Source organism: Nomascus leucogenys, chromosome 9 (assembly GCF_006542625.1).
Source record: "Nomascus leucogenys isolate Asia chromosome 9, Asia_NLE_v1, whole genome shotgun sequence".
NCBI lineage: Eukaryota > Metazoa > Chordata > Mammalia > Primates > Hylobatidae > Nomascus > Nomascus leucogenys.
Genome location: NC_044389.1, coordinates 18,296,768 through 18,312,161, shown reverse-complemented (window position 1 = coordinate 18,312,161; position 15,394 = coordinate 18,296,768). Strand labels below are relative to the sequence as shown.

The 15,394-nt window shown below is 34.0% G+C and overlaps 1 protein-coding gene across 1 annotated transcript in view; it reads right to left on the bottom strand.

The window, feature by feature from the left end:
- Positions 1 to 15,394, bottom strand: part of DENND1B (DENN domain containing 1B) — a 266,884-nt gene that overhangs the window by 166,229 nt on the left and 85,261 nt on the right. The window lies entirely within an intron of this gene.

Here is a 15,394-nt window from a genome sequence, read left to right as displayed (position 1 = left end):
AGAATGAATTACTGAGAGGTATAACAACCCTACATGTCCCATAGTCAAACAGTTAAAAAAAAAAAAAAAAAAAGAGAGAGAGAGAGACTTTCTATAGCCAAAGAAACATTTACATGATTCAATTCTTGGTATTAAGTTTTATCTTAACACTCTTAAAGAAATGTGTATCTAAAAACAAGCTTTCAAAAATATAGCTTCTATTCTGTGCACTTCCATTTAAGAATTGCCTAATATGAAAATCAATGCTTTAATAAAACACAGAAAATAATCTGAATGATTTTGAAACCTTCAGTTATTTAACAGTCATTAAAAATAATTTTAAAATATTTTAGAAACCATACACATTAAAAACTATAATAAAATACAAATAATTATCAGCTAGTTGGCAAAGTCTTAAAAATCTATTTTGTTATATTTGAAAAATAACTTTAAGTCTGATTCAAAAGTTAAACTTTAAACTTGAAGACAACATCATACAACTTCAAAGTCAGGCAATTTTACAAGACAAAGAGTTTTATAAGGATGTTTCCCATTAAAAAGAAAAAAAAGCAAATATCTTAATGCAGCAGTCATCCTCACTGAACGATATATTTTTGCTACCACTTCTTTGCCACTAAAACTAAGGTCTACAGAAGTCATCAATATCTGAATATTTAAACCCTGTACATAAATATAGCATTGAGTGTTTTAAAGTAGAATTTCTTGCATTCTTTTAAAAAGGTAGACTGCAATAAAGTGTCAACTAAAAACAAAACATTATAAAATTCCAATACCAATACCTAAGAAAGCTTCAGTGCCTTAACGCACATAAGCAGAAAGAAAAGGATCTTGTAAAAAAAAAAAAAAAATCTACTCTTAGGGCAGGGTACCCTGGATTGCTTATAATCATAATAATGTACCTTTAAAAATATGAGCACAGACTCCATATTAAGCAAAAACTAACTGTTTCACCACTGACAATATTTTGTTAAATGTCGTTAAAAGAGTTACTAAACTTGCAGTAAGTTAAATTCTGTAAACTGAAAAACAGTTCATTGCAAATGAGACCAGTTCATTTTCACTTGACCATTGCTTAATCCTTATCTTGTACTTCATAAAGTGAAACCATTCACCATTTTTACTATACATGTGAACACTATTCAGACCTCCTCCTATAAAACTGTCCACATAATTTCTGTAACAATAAAGAACATATATTCAAAATTCAGTATCTGCCTCTAAATACACAAATTAGTAATATATTTCACATCAATTTTAAGACTCAAATTAAGATGAACGCTTCCCAGTTAGTTGCTCAATCTTTCACACCCTCCCCCTCCCTTCTTCCACAAGCAACACACATGCATACACTTCTGCGAAACAGCCTCAGCTCGCTTCCCAACTGGCAGAAGCATCCCTCAGGGGACAAGTCTTTAAACCTCCGCACTCTTTAAAATTCAACCAGCCAGCAGGTCTATAGACTAGTGTATAAACAGTATAGACAAAAAAAAAAAAAAAAAAAATCCTCTCGCAGCTTATGTCAGTGACAAAGCAGCTCAGCAGTTGACTGTTTCTCCCCTGACAGTATAAACTGGGTTTACACAGATCAATAGCTGGAAGTCCTACCTAGCTCCCAGGGCTTGGTTTTCTTCCTTAATTACAGGTGCTATTGAAACTGAAGTGTAAAAAGAAAAGAGAGAGACTTGGAGGGAGGCATAAAATGCATGCAAATAGCTTTTATGGATCCTCTTAGCAACAGTATTAATTGAAAATTATACTTCCACATTTATTACAAAAGTGTGTATAAAGGCTGGTATTTTCACTACACAGTGTTTTTAATATGACACATATACAAACACACACACACACGCACACACAAAATCCTAGGTTAGCATCCACAGATTATGTGAAAGCTTTAAGACAATACTCTACAGAAGTTGTCAATTTTTCCTTTTTCTACAGACTTTTGCATTTAAAGAATACTCCTTAACCAAGAAAAATTATTCGGGATTCAGAATCCGCCTAACTCTCCAAAATATTTTATTTTTATGCCAAACGAGTATATTGGCTAACACACGTCAAATGATAAAAACAGGAATAACAAAAAGAATGGATGGAATAGAATACAAAATTATGAACAGCAAAATGAAAGAGGTAATAATACATATTTCTGTGTATGTCCTAAAACAGCACTTCTACTATCACGTTAATGACTGGAAACAAGGACTGATGAAAATTTATATTTTGGGGGGTTTGGGGTTCCATACCAGTGTATCTCTAGTAATAAGCATTACAATGAAATTGATCTTGTAAGAGAGAACTAGAGCCAACTGCTAGTGTTAGAGTGGTATAATAATTATTTATCCCAACAGGTTACCATTTAGCACCATAAATTGATCAACTGAAAAGGAAAACAAGCATTTAAGAAAGAATTTACTTCAAAAAAAAAAACACTAAAGTTTACATCTTGATCAAAGTTCTTAGAATTTGTTCTTAGAACAAAGGTCTTTGAATTTATCTGAGAAAAATCTAAGATAAAATGAGATGTGTCATTGTCAATATCACTAATTGTTATTCCTCCTTCTCAACCACTTCGTCCTCCACTGTACACTGAAATACTAGTGTTCTCTGAAATTCCATAGTTTCTTCTCTTCCCTACTCAGTAAGATATACCTGTAAGCAATCTCATCTATACCCATAGTTTCAACTACTAAATCTCTTAGTCTTGTAGTTTAGATATTTCTCCAGGATTATAGCTCTAACTACTTTCTAGTATGACTTTCTAAATGTTCCCAGACACCTCTGACGAAGAATGTACAAAACCGAAGTTGTTCTTTTACTTATGGTCCTTATCACCTAAAGTGGCAGCACCATCTACCTAGTTACCCAAATCAGAAACATAGTAGTTACCATGACCCCTCCTTTTCCCTGACCTCCACATATAATTAATCACTCACCAAGTCCTTTCATTCAATTTCATAACTATCTTGCTCCAGATGTTCTCAATGGAGGGTGGAAAGGATTAGAAAGAAGATGAAGAGGTTTTAGAATCACTTGGGAGTGTTTTTCACAACACAAATTTGGTTGCCTACACGAAACCCACGAGGGTCCTGAGTCTTTAACTTCAGTTTGAATAGCACCAATAATTAAGGACTAGGAGTAACTGTATCAGTTAAGGGTGCTTAATGTATGTAAGGAAAAGTTATACTCTCATAGCAAGAAATGACATGGTTGACTTGTTTAGAGACTGTTTAATTCAACATCTACCTCATGGACCCAGAAGTCTTCCCTCCTGCCCTGCTGGGCTAAATTTGTTGGCTTTTTCCTCAGCTATCTCTACTCATGATCACAAAATGAGCTTCCAGAGTTCAGCTCATCCCATGAAGATACAGCAGTGTTCAGTGAAAGAAGCCTCCCTTTCTGTCAGTCTTTTTATCAGTGAGGAAACCTTTCCCAGAAGTCTGATCCCTGACTTTCCCATTACATTTAATTAGCCACAGGGTCATAAGCCACTCCTAAACCAATCCCTGGCAAGGGAAATGGTTATCTATGCTCAGTTTAGCCTTAGACTAGTTAGAGTAAAAGTCAGAATTCAACCCATTCATCTCCCAATAACCATGACACAGGTAACTATAGAGAAATACAAGTGAAGTATATTTTACTTCTTAAGAATCCTCATAATATTAATCAAATATTATGTTTATACTAAAATTCTCAATAAAAATATTACACCATATCATATAAGGACAATTTTAAACTATCTGTAATTTTATTTCATATGAATAACACTTTCAGATCATTTTGCTACAACTAAATGGGCTACTTGTCCATTTTAATCTAATTTTTCACAAAGGCCATGAATTTCTGAAACAATGATTACTTAATTTTGAATATTAACCCCCAAATAAGTGAGAATTACCTAATACTACACATTCATTCAATTTATTTATACTTTACACAAGAGAGTAATAACTGAGATTCCCGAACAGCACTTAGATGTTCCAGGGCACCACAGCAAACTCTCAGGGACACTGCCAGATATTTTAAATTTTCAAGGGAAACAAAGTTATATTAACAGGGTGATTAAATCAAAATGCATTTTATAGGGAGAATTATATTAATTTGTCAAATTACAGAGATAGCCTCTCTATCATCTTTTATTTTTTAAGAAGTGTTCTACTCTCACTTATGAGTGAGAATATGCAGTGTTTGGTTTTCTATTCCTGTGTTAAGTTTTCTGAGGATGATGGTTTCCAGCTTCATCCATGTCCCTTGGAGAATATATTTTTAAACTTAGGGCCAAAAAGGAACTGTCAGGACAACTATGCCCAGTGCGGAATTTTTCTCTTGGATTTTACTTTTATGTACTGTTTTCGTTAGAAATAAATCCCTCTTTTACCCCTCCTCCTTCAATTAGGGAAAGCACTCTAAGTCTGTGAATTCCAACACTAAAACTACTTAGGTTATTAAATCTGATCAAGTTATTTTTCACTATCAAGAATTTAAAATAAATTTATATTGTTAGAATATTAAAATAACTGCCATGAAGCAAATACATTCCACTATAAAAAGAACTATGTTTTAAAATATAAATTTCAGGAATGTCAGTTCTATGTGCATAAGTCTTAGGTGATGAAACCTATGCAATCACTTTAGTTTGATCCAATGTCAATGAAAAAGACTAGATTGGAAGCAGTGGAGAGTGACATTACCAAAAAAAAAAACAAAACCAGAATATTATGCAGATTCAACCAACTGTGGATTAAAACTATTTGGAAAAAATACAAATAATACATATAAAAAACCAATATACTATAACAACTATTAATAAAGCATTTACACCGTATTAGATAGTATAAGAAATCTAGAGATGATCTAAAATATATGGGAGGATGTGCATAGTTATATGCAAAACAAAAGTCCCATTTTATATAAAGGACTTAAGCATCTGTGGAATTTTGGTATCCATGGGGATCCCAAACCAATAGGATTATATATATACACACATATTCCATGTATTTACTTACATATATTATAAAAATATATATGTATCCAAATATTTTGTGTATGTATATATTTATATATATTATCTATAGTTACAACAAGACAAGTTGTGTGCTTGGCAAATAAAAGGCAAAATACATTTATTCTCATTAGTTTAAGAAAAGAGAAGTATTTAAAAAAATCAAAGTGTATATATAAGAATATGGGTTTCCAAGGGTTTTTTTTCTTTTTTTTCAAAAATTCTATTAAAAACTGTCTTCAAAGTTATGCCCCAGCCAGGCATGGTGGCTCACACCTGTAATCCCAGCACTTTAGGAGGCCAAGGCAGGCGGATTGCTTGAGCCAAGGAGTTCGAGACCAGCCTGGGCAACATGGTGAAACCCTGTTTCTAAAAAAATATACAAAAATTAGCCAGGCATGGTGGCATGCACCTATAGTCCCAGCTGCTCAAGAGGCTGAGGTGGAAGGATTGCTTGAGCCCTGGAGGTGATCGCACTACTTCACTCCACTTTACTAGGTGACAGGGACCCTCTCTCTTAAAAAAAGTTGTGTCCCCAGGTTAACACTAGCTTTTAAGCAGAGATTTGAATAGAAATTACCCAGCTCTATCTAAGAAAAAGACATTTGGGAAGACTACCACCCTTTTCCCTTGATAACCATATAACCTCCTACCCCCTTCAGACTAAATATATCTCTGCTTCATTCACTCCTATACTAACTAATAATATTTTCTAGATCAAAGAAATAGATCACAAAATAGAACACTGCCCATAATATTTGCTTACATTTCTAGATACTAATGTATTTTTAAATGAATATCAAGAAATCATTTAAATCAAGATAAGTAGACTTAAGATAAGTAGGAAAAAGCTTCAAGTTTTAGAAAGAAACAAGTTTTACAGCAGTTGACTAATGATCAGTTACCATGACTCCAACCCACAGCTATGTGCTATTGAGAGTAAAGGAAATACAATTCCTAATTTTCAAAACTAGGGAGACTTTAGATCATTAGAAAATAGATGTGTGCAACCCAATAAATACATACATTTTAAAGTATGTGTTTTATTGAAAATAAAATAAAATTATATTCTTAGATTTAAAAAAGAAAATAGATGGATATTCACATGTACACAAGCACACACACATTAGGCAGCATATCAAAGTAGCCAAGTGCATGACGTACTTAACTCATTCAAATTCTGGTTCTGCAAACTACTGGTTATGTGCTCCAGTTTCCTCATCTAGGAAATGGGCAAAAATTAGTGTCTATCTCATAAGATCACACAAGGATTTACTTGAGGAATTTATATGAGAATTAAGTGAAAATAAAATAAAAATCCATATAAAATGATTAGGATAATATCAAGCACATTAACCACCCCCAACAACTGTTAGCTCTTTTATTAGTCAGCTATTTGTTCTAATAACTCTTGTTATATGAATTTAAATTCACATATATTTAACAAGTGTTTACTAAGCACAGTATAATATTAAAGGTCCTGTGTCCAGTGCTTGTTGCCAAAACTTCAACATACTGAGATATAACATGATGAAAAGCATTATACTGAATAACCTATCTGCTCTTTTGAAGATTTTTCATGTATTTTGTAAGTAGGTATGGATGTGGATACAGATGTATGTACAAATATATATTTTAATATATGCAACTACTTCTATCTAACCAAACACAATAGAAGCAAACACTGTTAACATTGCAAAGTTATCCAAATGTACCTATCTGATGATTTCATCACATACAAAAAGCTTACTTTGGACTACTACATTGGCTGCTTTCTTTCAAATTAAAAATACCTTCAGAGTCATATCAACAGATATTTTCAATTTAAGGGGGACATACTGATCAAATTCTTTTATTCATGTACTTATTCAACAATCCAATAATAAAGATTAATCACCAACTCTACGTAAGGTACTGGCCAGTTTGAGGAACACAAGTATTTATTGGTCTCATCTACAACCTAAAAGTAGGCTTTGTCTTCAACTATCTTGACAAAGGGTATTGCTAAAGGTAACCTTAGAAAACATCGTTTTTGTATTATTGCCTTGTATTACAGAATTTTGATTTCTATTTTACTTTTGAAGCAATCTTTCTTTGTTCTTTGTCAGTCTCTATTTTACATTTCTCCTCAGTCTTGTAGACACCAAACCACCATATTATTTCTCTTAGTCTTCACACCTAGTCTATGTTCATATTATCTTTCTGTCATCATATTCATGCAAATATTCTCCATTAACTGCCCAGGCCATATATTAGAAAACTGATTTTTGTGAAACAGATGGAACATAGTGATAAAATATGTTCCAGAGCAATAAATTATAATTAACCTTGGTTTTTTTTTGTTTTGTTTTGTTTTTTTCTGGTCCTGCCTGGAACCTAGTTCAGAACTATCCCTAAACTGTTTGTTTTCCCAAAATAGTAAATCCTGTGATAAACCAGATAGGACTCTTGTGGTTTATCTAGTTGCTTCAAGAAACAATAAGGCCTTTAGTTTTCAAGAATAAATCAGGGACTCTACATTTTAAAGTGTGTAAAAATATACCTTTAGCTAGTTCTTATATTCTGGCGTCAGTGGCATATTATTAATTATTTATTTAAGCCTTGAACGTCTTGGAAGTCTGTGAGATCACCCAGTAGAAATGAGATTCATGGTGTATTTGAAAAGTTTGGAAAAATCATAACTGATTGTTCATTCAGTTATTTGGAAGCTTTGTCTAGAGGAACTAAATTATAATTATACAATTTTTAAAAACAGATTATTTAATGAAGACTATTTACTTAAAAGGTATAAAGTCTAGTCAGTACCACTCATATATTTACAAACTCAATGTGAAATTATACAAATAACTAATTTTTATGTATATTCACTTTGCAAATATTTAATACATTAGAATAGCAATCACAGCTAATAACAATGTAGAGTAGTAAGAGCATTGGTAGGTAAATTGAAAAATAGTAGGGACTCTAGAAGACAGACATATAAATCAATGTGTGACAGGTCTAGGAGAAAAGTCCCAAAGGAAGAAATCCTACGTAAATAGAGAAATGAAGAGCAAATAAGAAGTTGGCCAGGCTACAGCATGAGGAAAGAGTGGTGGAGGGGATATAGGGGTGGTCCTTCCATCATAGGAAAACATATGTGCAAAGAAAGGTCTGGAGTTGAAAAAGAAGTATAAATGTTGAGATAGTAAGTAATAAGACAAATTGGATTGAGAAATAACCAGGGGACTGATTATATAAGGCCTTTAGGCCAATTAAAAATTTAAGACTTAATACAAAGGGTAAGGAAACCATTCCTTCTGGCAACACTTTACATATATCTTCTCATTATAATTATCAGTAGCATTCTCTTTTACTTTCAAAAGTATCTGAGTTATAATTTACATTAGTGGAAATCAGCCAGTGTTTGTCTGGGGTAGGGGGAGGAGTGGAATGAGGAATCAGAGTGGATATTAAATAGATTAGCCAGGAAGCAGCAGGAGGGAACTTCCTGGAGTGATAGATTAATACAAGGTATCTTGAAAAGAATATGGGTTACACAGTTGTATGCATATGTCAAAACTAATCTCATTGTATATTTAAGATCTGCATTTCACCACATATAAATTATAGCTCAAAAATAAATTAATAAATATCTCAGTTTGAACAATAAATCATATAGCTACCCTAAGAGAAATAAAGGCAATTTGAAGGGTTTAAAGCAAGGAAGGGATATGATTGGACTTCAATTTTAGCAAGATCACTCTGGCTATAGTGTGAGAAGTCTGAAAAGGGGTAAGACTAAAGGCTGGGGGATCAGATATAATGCTTTTACAGTAAGTGAAGTGTATGGTGCTGGCCTGAAATAAGATAGCTGCAGCAAGAATGCAGAAACAGGCACGAAACTGAGATATACAGAGGAGTAAAAATGGAGACATACAAGAGGTAGCTGGACAAAATTTCTGGTGCTCCACAGAGAGAAACTGGTCTGGGACCCGCACTGATTAAAAGATATAAAAGCAATAAGAGATATTATTATTGTATTCTCCAATGTTATGAAATATAAATATCCTTCTTCATATTTTTATACTCCCATCAATAAGCAACTTTATCATATTCTCAAGTATGAAATCACTAAATTTTCTCTTACAACGATGAAAACATGTATCTTTATTTTCCTAACCACTTGTATCAAGACATAGGTTTTAATGTGTTCAACCACTTTTGATCTTATAATCACAATATGTGATTGATTAGTTAGCAACCAGATCAACAGAGTTAGTGGTGAATCAGAAAGCTCTAGTTGTTACAGTTGGAAAGATCAGTTGGAACAAGTATGTCTCCAAAGTTTTTGCGGCTGTTTTCAACTTCGGAGGTGCCCTAAGGCCTAATCAGTGCCTGGCACATTACCCATGCTAAGAAAAAATCTGAACTCATGTAAAACGACACCATTTTAGCACCATCAGAATCAATTTGCCCCGATAGACATTTCAAGTAATATGATTTAAAAGAGTCTGCATGCTTACTTTATCTTCCTAATAAAGACAAGATAGAATAAATGCCTACTCTGTGCCAAGTTCTGACCTAAGCACTTAGCATACATTATCCCATTTAACCTTACAACAACCCATGTTTCATTCCCTTTTATGTGTGAAAAAAAATTAAATAGAGTGATTGAGAGGCTAAGTAGCTTGTCCAAAGTCAAACAGCTAGCAAATAATAGAGTTAGGATTTGAAAACAAAGCCTGAAGCTTCAAACCATTATGCCCCAACCCTATGTATTTTTTTACATTGTTTTCATCGAGATTGCAATCTATAATCAGCAGATACCTAAATCTGATGCCTACTTGATCCTTATACAGTGTATATTATCCATATACATAAAGAGTTAAGATTATACAATAAATACTTCAGAACCAAGGTTCAATCTGGTATATAAAAAAATAAAGGGATGGGGTATGAAAGAATGGTAGATGAGACAATATGTCATAACAAATGAGAGTCTTATCTGCCATAGATTGTTCTATTCCCTTGAAATTATACCGTGAGGCCAAAAAAAAAATGCTACTTATATCTATGCTTATTTGTTGCTACTGAGAATATCAGATTTACAGTAAAAACATGTATTTAACTCTTTTCAAGTAATAGACTTATAAATAAGAGCTTAAACTGATTCCTTCTCACAGATGAGCAAAACACCAAGTAATCAAATTTGAGGCATTTTATTTAAAATCTGGACCAGGCACAGTGGCTCATGCCTGTAATCCCAGCACTTTGGAAGGCCGAGGCAGGTGAATCACGAGGTCAGGAGTTCGAGACCAGCCTGGCCAACATGGTAAAAACCCCGTCTCTACTAAAAATACAAAAAATTAGCTGGGTATCGCAGTGGGTGCCTGTAATCCCAGCTACTCGGGAGGCTGAGGCAGGAGAATCGCTTGAACCCAGGGGGCGGAGGTTGCAGTGAGCCAAGATCGCACCACTGCACTTTAACCTGGGCGACAGTGTGAGACTCCATCTCAAAAAACAAAACAAAACAAAAAAAAACTGAAGCAAATTATATGTCATATTGAGAACAAGAGTCATATCAGAACAAACAAATAATACTAGAATAGCATAGGCAGGATGAGATTAAGCAAGGTCAATAATAATAGAGAAATATATGGTTGACAGACTATTTCATCTTAAGCTCAGGATTGCGAATCTGTAAATAAGACAAAACTGTCTATGCCTGGTGGTCAGATAAAGACATGTAACTTGGAAGGGAGACAACCTGGGGTCAGTTGTTATACTTTTAGCAATTTTATTCAGTAAACTTTGTTAGACTTCTTGTAACTCCTTCAACTTAAAGCAGGAGCTAAGTACTTAGCAAGTAAAATAAAATTATATTCAGGTTTTATTTAGTCAGCAAAGTGTACTAAAAAAAATCAAGAATCTAGGAGATCCTAATTGTTTTCTGTATTTTTAGGTTATCTTAAATTACACAAGATTTTTCTTCTACAAAAATGCACATGCCCATTAATGTTATTTATGTATTCATTTTTTAAGGCTAGTCAAACGAAGTAGTGGAAGTAGAGAAGGAACAAAGAAATGTTAACGGATAGTGATCAATTAGTTGTAAAAACTACTGCACTCAGACCAGCCCCAAAATTTAAAATCTGAAGTCCTAAGTGTTTTTTTTAATTGAGTGTTTCTTGAAATTCCAAATAGAAATATTGGGAGCTAATATTTTGCAAACTTATACTACCTTATCCATTATAGAAGACTCACCTCTTGGAATAAAAATTTAGTTCACACTTCCTGCTGATGTAATCTTTGGCCTCTTGCTGAGTTTATAAGTGAAGATGCCAATTTTGTTCTTAGTTCTTATCATGTAGAATGCTTTCTATGATAAACTGAAATATGAATACCCGTTGTTTTTACATAACAGAAAGCCATCAAAGAGCCCTTACCAAATAGCAATGAGTTTTGATCACTCCAGTTTAGTCTGCTTTGGCACAAGAGAACTTAAACAGAAAACACAATTTCCTAAGTCTCTTACAGAGGATTTTACTCAATAAGGGAGGAACTATAAATAAAATTCCTTAACAAGCTTTCTCATTTAAAAATAAATAATTCTCCTGAATAAATTATATCATGCCTTCTACTTATTCTTACATTTTATGGAAATATATCATAAATAAGGGACAAAATAAAACAGGAATGACTAATTTATAAAAGCAGATTAAGGTAAATTCTGTGAAGTTAGATTTAACCTTAGATCAGCTAAAAAGAATAACTAAAATAGTTATTCCTTTCACTGAAAATTTCCTTGAAAGCATAATACATTCAAGAAGTCTCTACCACATTTTGCTACTAAGTTTTCTCAGCCTGCTGCCACTAGTAATCTCTAGTTTCTACATTTAATAGCCCTTTTCCATTGTTTATCATATTTAACTTTTCTAAAATGTGTGACACCTCGCTCAATGACTTTAACATGTGTTTATTAAGAAATGTACTATGCCTAGGTTTTCTTGTAGGATTTTAATGGTTTTAGGTCTAACATTTAAGTCTTTAATCCATCTTGAATTAATTTTTGTATAAGGTGTAAGGAAGGGATCCAGTTTCAGCTTTCTACATATGGCTAGCCAGTTTTCCCAGCACCATTTATTAAATAGGGAATCCTTTCCCCATTTCTTGTTTTTGTCAGGTTTGTCAAAGATCAGATAGTTGTAGATATGCGGCATTATTTCTGAGGGCTCTTTTCTGTTCCATTGATCTATGTCTCTGTTGTGGTACCAGCACCATGCTGTTTTGGTTACTGTAGCCTTGTAGTATAGTTTGAAGTCAGGTAGCGTGATGCCTCCAGCTTTGTTCTTTTGGCTTAGGATTGACTTGGCGATGCGGGCTCTTTATTGGTTCCATATGAACTTTAAAGTAGTTTTTTCCAATTCTGTGAAGAAAGTCATTGGTAGCTTGATGGGGATGACATTGAATCTATAAATTACCTTGGGCAGTATGGCCATTTTCACGATATTGATTCTTTCAACCCATGAGCATGGAATGTTCTTCCATTTGTTTGTATCCTCTTTTATTTCATCGAGCAGTGGTTTGTAGTTCTCCTTGAAGAGGTCCTTCACATCCCTTGTAAGTTGGATTCCTAGGTATTTTATTCTCTTTGAAGCAGTTGTGAATGGGAGTTCACTCATGATTTGGCTCTCTGTTTGTCTGTGATTGGTGTACAAGAATGCTTGTGATTTTTGTACATTGATTTTGTATCCTGAGACTTTGCTGAAGTTGCTAATCAGCTTAAGGAGATTTTAGGCTGAGACAATGGGGTTTTCTAGATATACAATCATGTCATCTGCATACCATTCAGGACATAGGTGTGGGGAAGGACTTCATGTCTAAAACACCAAAAGCAATGGCAACAAAAGCCAAAATTGACAAATGGGATCTAATTAAACTAAAGAGGTTCTGCACAGCAAAAGAAACTACCATCAGAGTGAACAGGCAACCCACAGAATGGGAGAAAAATTTTGCAATCTACTCATCTGACAAAGGGCTAATATCCAGAATCTACAATGAACTCCAACAAATTTACAAGAAAAAAACAAACAACCCCGTCAAAAAGTGGGCGAAGGACATGAACAGATACTTCTCAAAAGAAGACATTTATGCAGCCAAAAAACACATGAAAAAATGCTCATCATCACTGGCCATCAGAGAAATGCAAATCAAAACCACAATGAGATACCATCTCACACCAGTTAGAATGGCCATCATTAAAAAGTCAGGAAACAACAGGTGCTGGAGAGGCTGTGGAGAAATAGGAACACTTTTACACTGTTGGTGGGACTGTAAACTAGTTCAACCATTGTGGAAGTCAGTGTGGCGATTCCTCAGGGATCTAGAACTAGAAATGCCATTTGACCCAGCCATCCCATTACTGGGTATATACCCAAAGGACTATAAATCATGCTGCTATAAAGACACATGCACACGTATGTTTATTGCGGCACTATTCACAATAGCAAAGAGTTGGAACCAACCCAAATGTCCAACAACGATAGACTGGATTAAGAAAATGTGGCACATATACACCATGGAATACTACGCAGCCATAAAAAATGATGAGTTCATGTCCTTTGTAGGGACATGGATGAAACTGGAAAACATCATTCTCAGTAAACTATCACAAGGACAAAAAACCAAACACGGCATGTTCTCACTCATAGGTGGGAATTGAACAATGAGAACTCATGGACACAAGAAGGGGGACATCACACTCCGGGGACTGTTGTGGGGTGGGGGAAGCGGGGAGGGACAGCATTAGGAGATATACCTAATGCTAAATGACGAGTTAATGGGTGCAGCAAAACAACATGGCACATGGATACATATGTAACAAATCTGCACATTGTGCACATGTACCCTAAAACCTAAAGTATAATAATAAAAAAAAAGAAATGTAATATGTATGAAACTAGGATTCAAAGATGAAAGTACTCTGCTCCTTAATCTAAGAAAACCAAGATTTTAGACTAATCTCCCACTGAAAAGTATCTTCCTAGACATCTCTCTTTTTTTTTGCAACTCTCCTATCTTTGTCATTTCTTTTCAGGCTGCTTCACAACTCCTTCTTCATATTGGTGTTCCCTCTGGACTCTGTATTCAGCTCTTACCTTTCCATGGGGAATCTACTCTTACTGCTATACACAACTGATAAAAGCTTGGGCTCTCCAGCCAGAATGCTAGGTTCAGAATCCAGTTGAACGACCTAACAGCTGTGTAAAATCGTTCATGCAACTTTTCCTCTCTTTGCTTCAATTTCCTATTCTGTGAAATAAAACAGCTGTATTGAGGATTAGATAATTGATATAATACAAATAATGTTCAATACAATGTCTAGCATGTTAAAATGCTTAGTAAATGGGAGTCTTTATTTCTGAAGCAGAATAGTATAAATAGTTGAGAACATGAACGCAGAGTCCGGAATGCATTGACTCAAATCAATGTTCTGCCACTTAAAAGCTGTGGAACCTCGGGTGAGTGACATGGCCTCTCTGTGCCTCAGCTTTCTCATCTATAAAATAAGATAACAACTAATACCTACTTTGTAGTGTTACAGTGAGAATTAGATGAATTTACAAGAGTAAAGTGCTTGGGGCAGCATTAGGTAAGGTTTTTCTAAGTATTATCGATGCTTCCAATGTCTCCTCGGAGCTGTATAATTTTTCCATTTGTAACAACTGTTACTTTGATATTTTAACCAGAATGTTTGAAGAAATAAAACACATTATGTCTAAGACTTATCTATTTATCTTCTTCAAAAATTTCTACTTTCCCTTAATTAATAGCATCACCATTTATCGAATCTTCTAAGCAAGAAATTTCAGTAACTCTTTACTCTTCACTTTCTTCAAGATCTCTTAATAGATGCAGAAAGGCATTTGACAAAATTCAACACTTTTTCATAATAAAAAATCTCAACAAACTACAAACAGGGTGAGACTATCTCAAAATAATGAAGGCCATATATGAAAAACTCACAGTTAACATTATACTTAATAGTGAAAAACTGAAAGTCTTTCCTTAAGATCAGAAACAAAGCCAAAATGCCTATTCTTACCACCTCCATTCAATATAGTACTGGAAGTCACAGTCAGAGCAATTAGGCAACAAAAAGAAATAAAGGGTATCCAAATTAGAAAGGAAGAAGTAAAATTATTTCTGTTCACAGATGACAAGACCTTATATGTAGAAAACCCTGAAGAGCGCATCAAAAATTTGTTAGACATACTAAATAAATTCCGAAAAATTTGTTGTAGGATATAAAAATCAACATACAAAATCAGCTGTGTCTGTATACAATCACATCAAACTATTTGAAAGCAAATTAAGAAAACAATCTCATTTACTATAAGATCAAAAAGA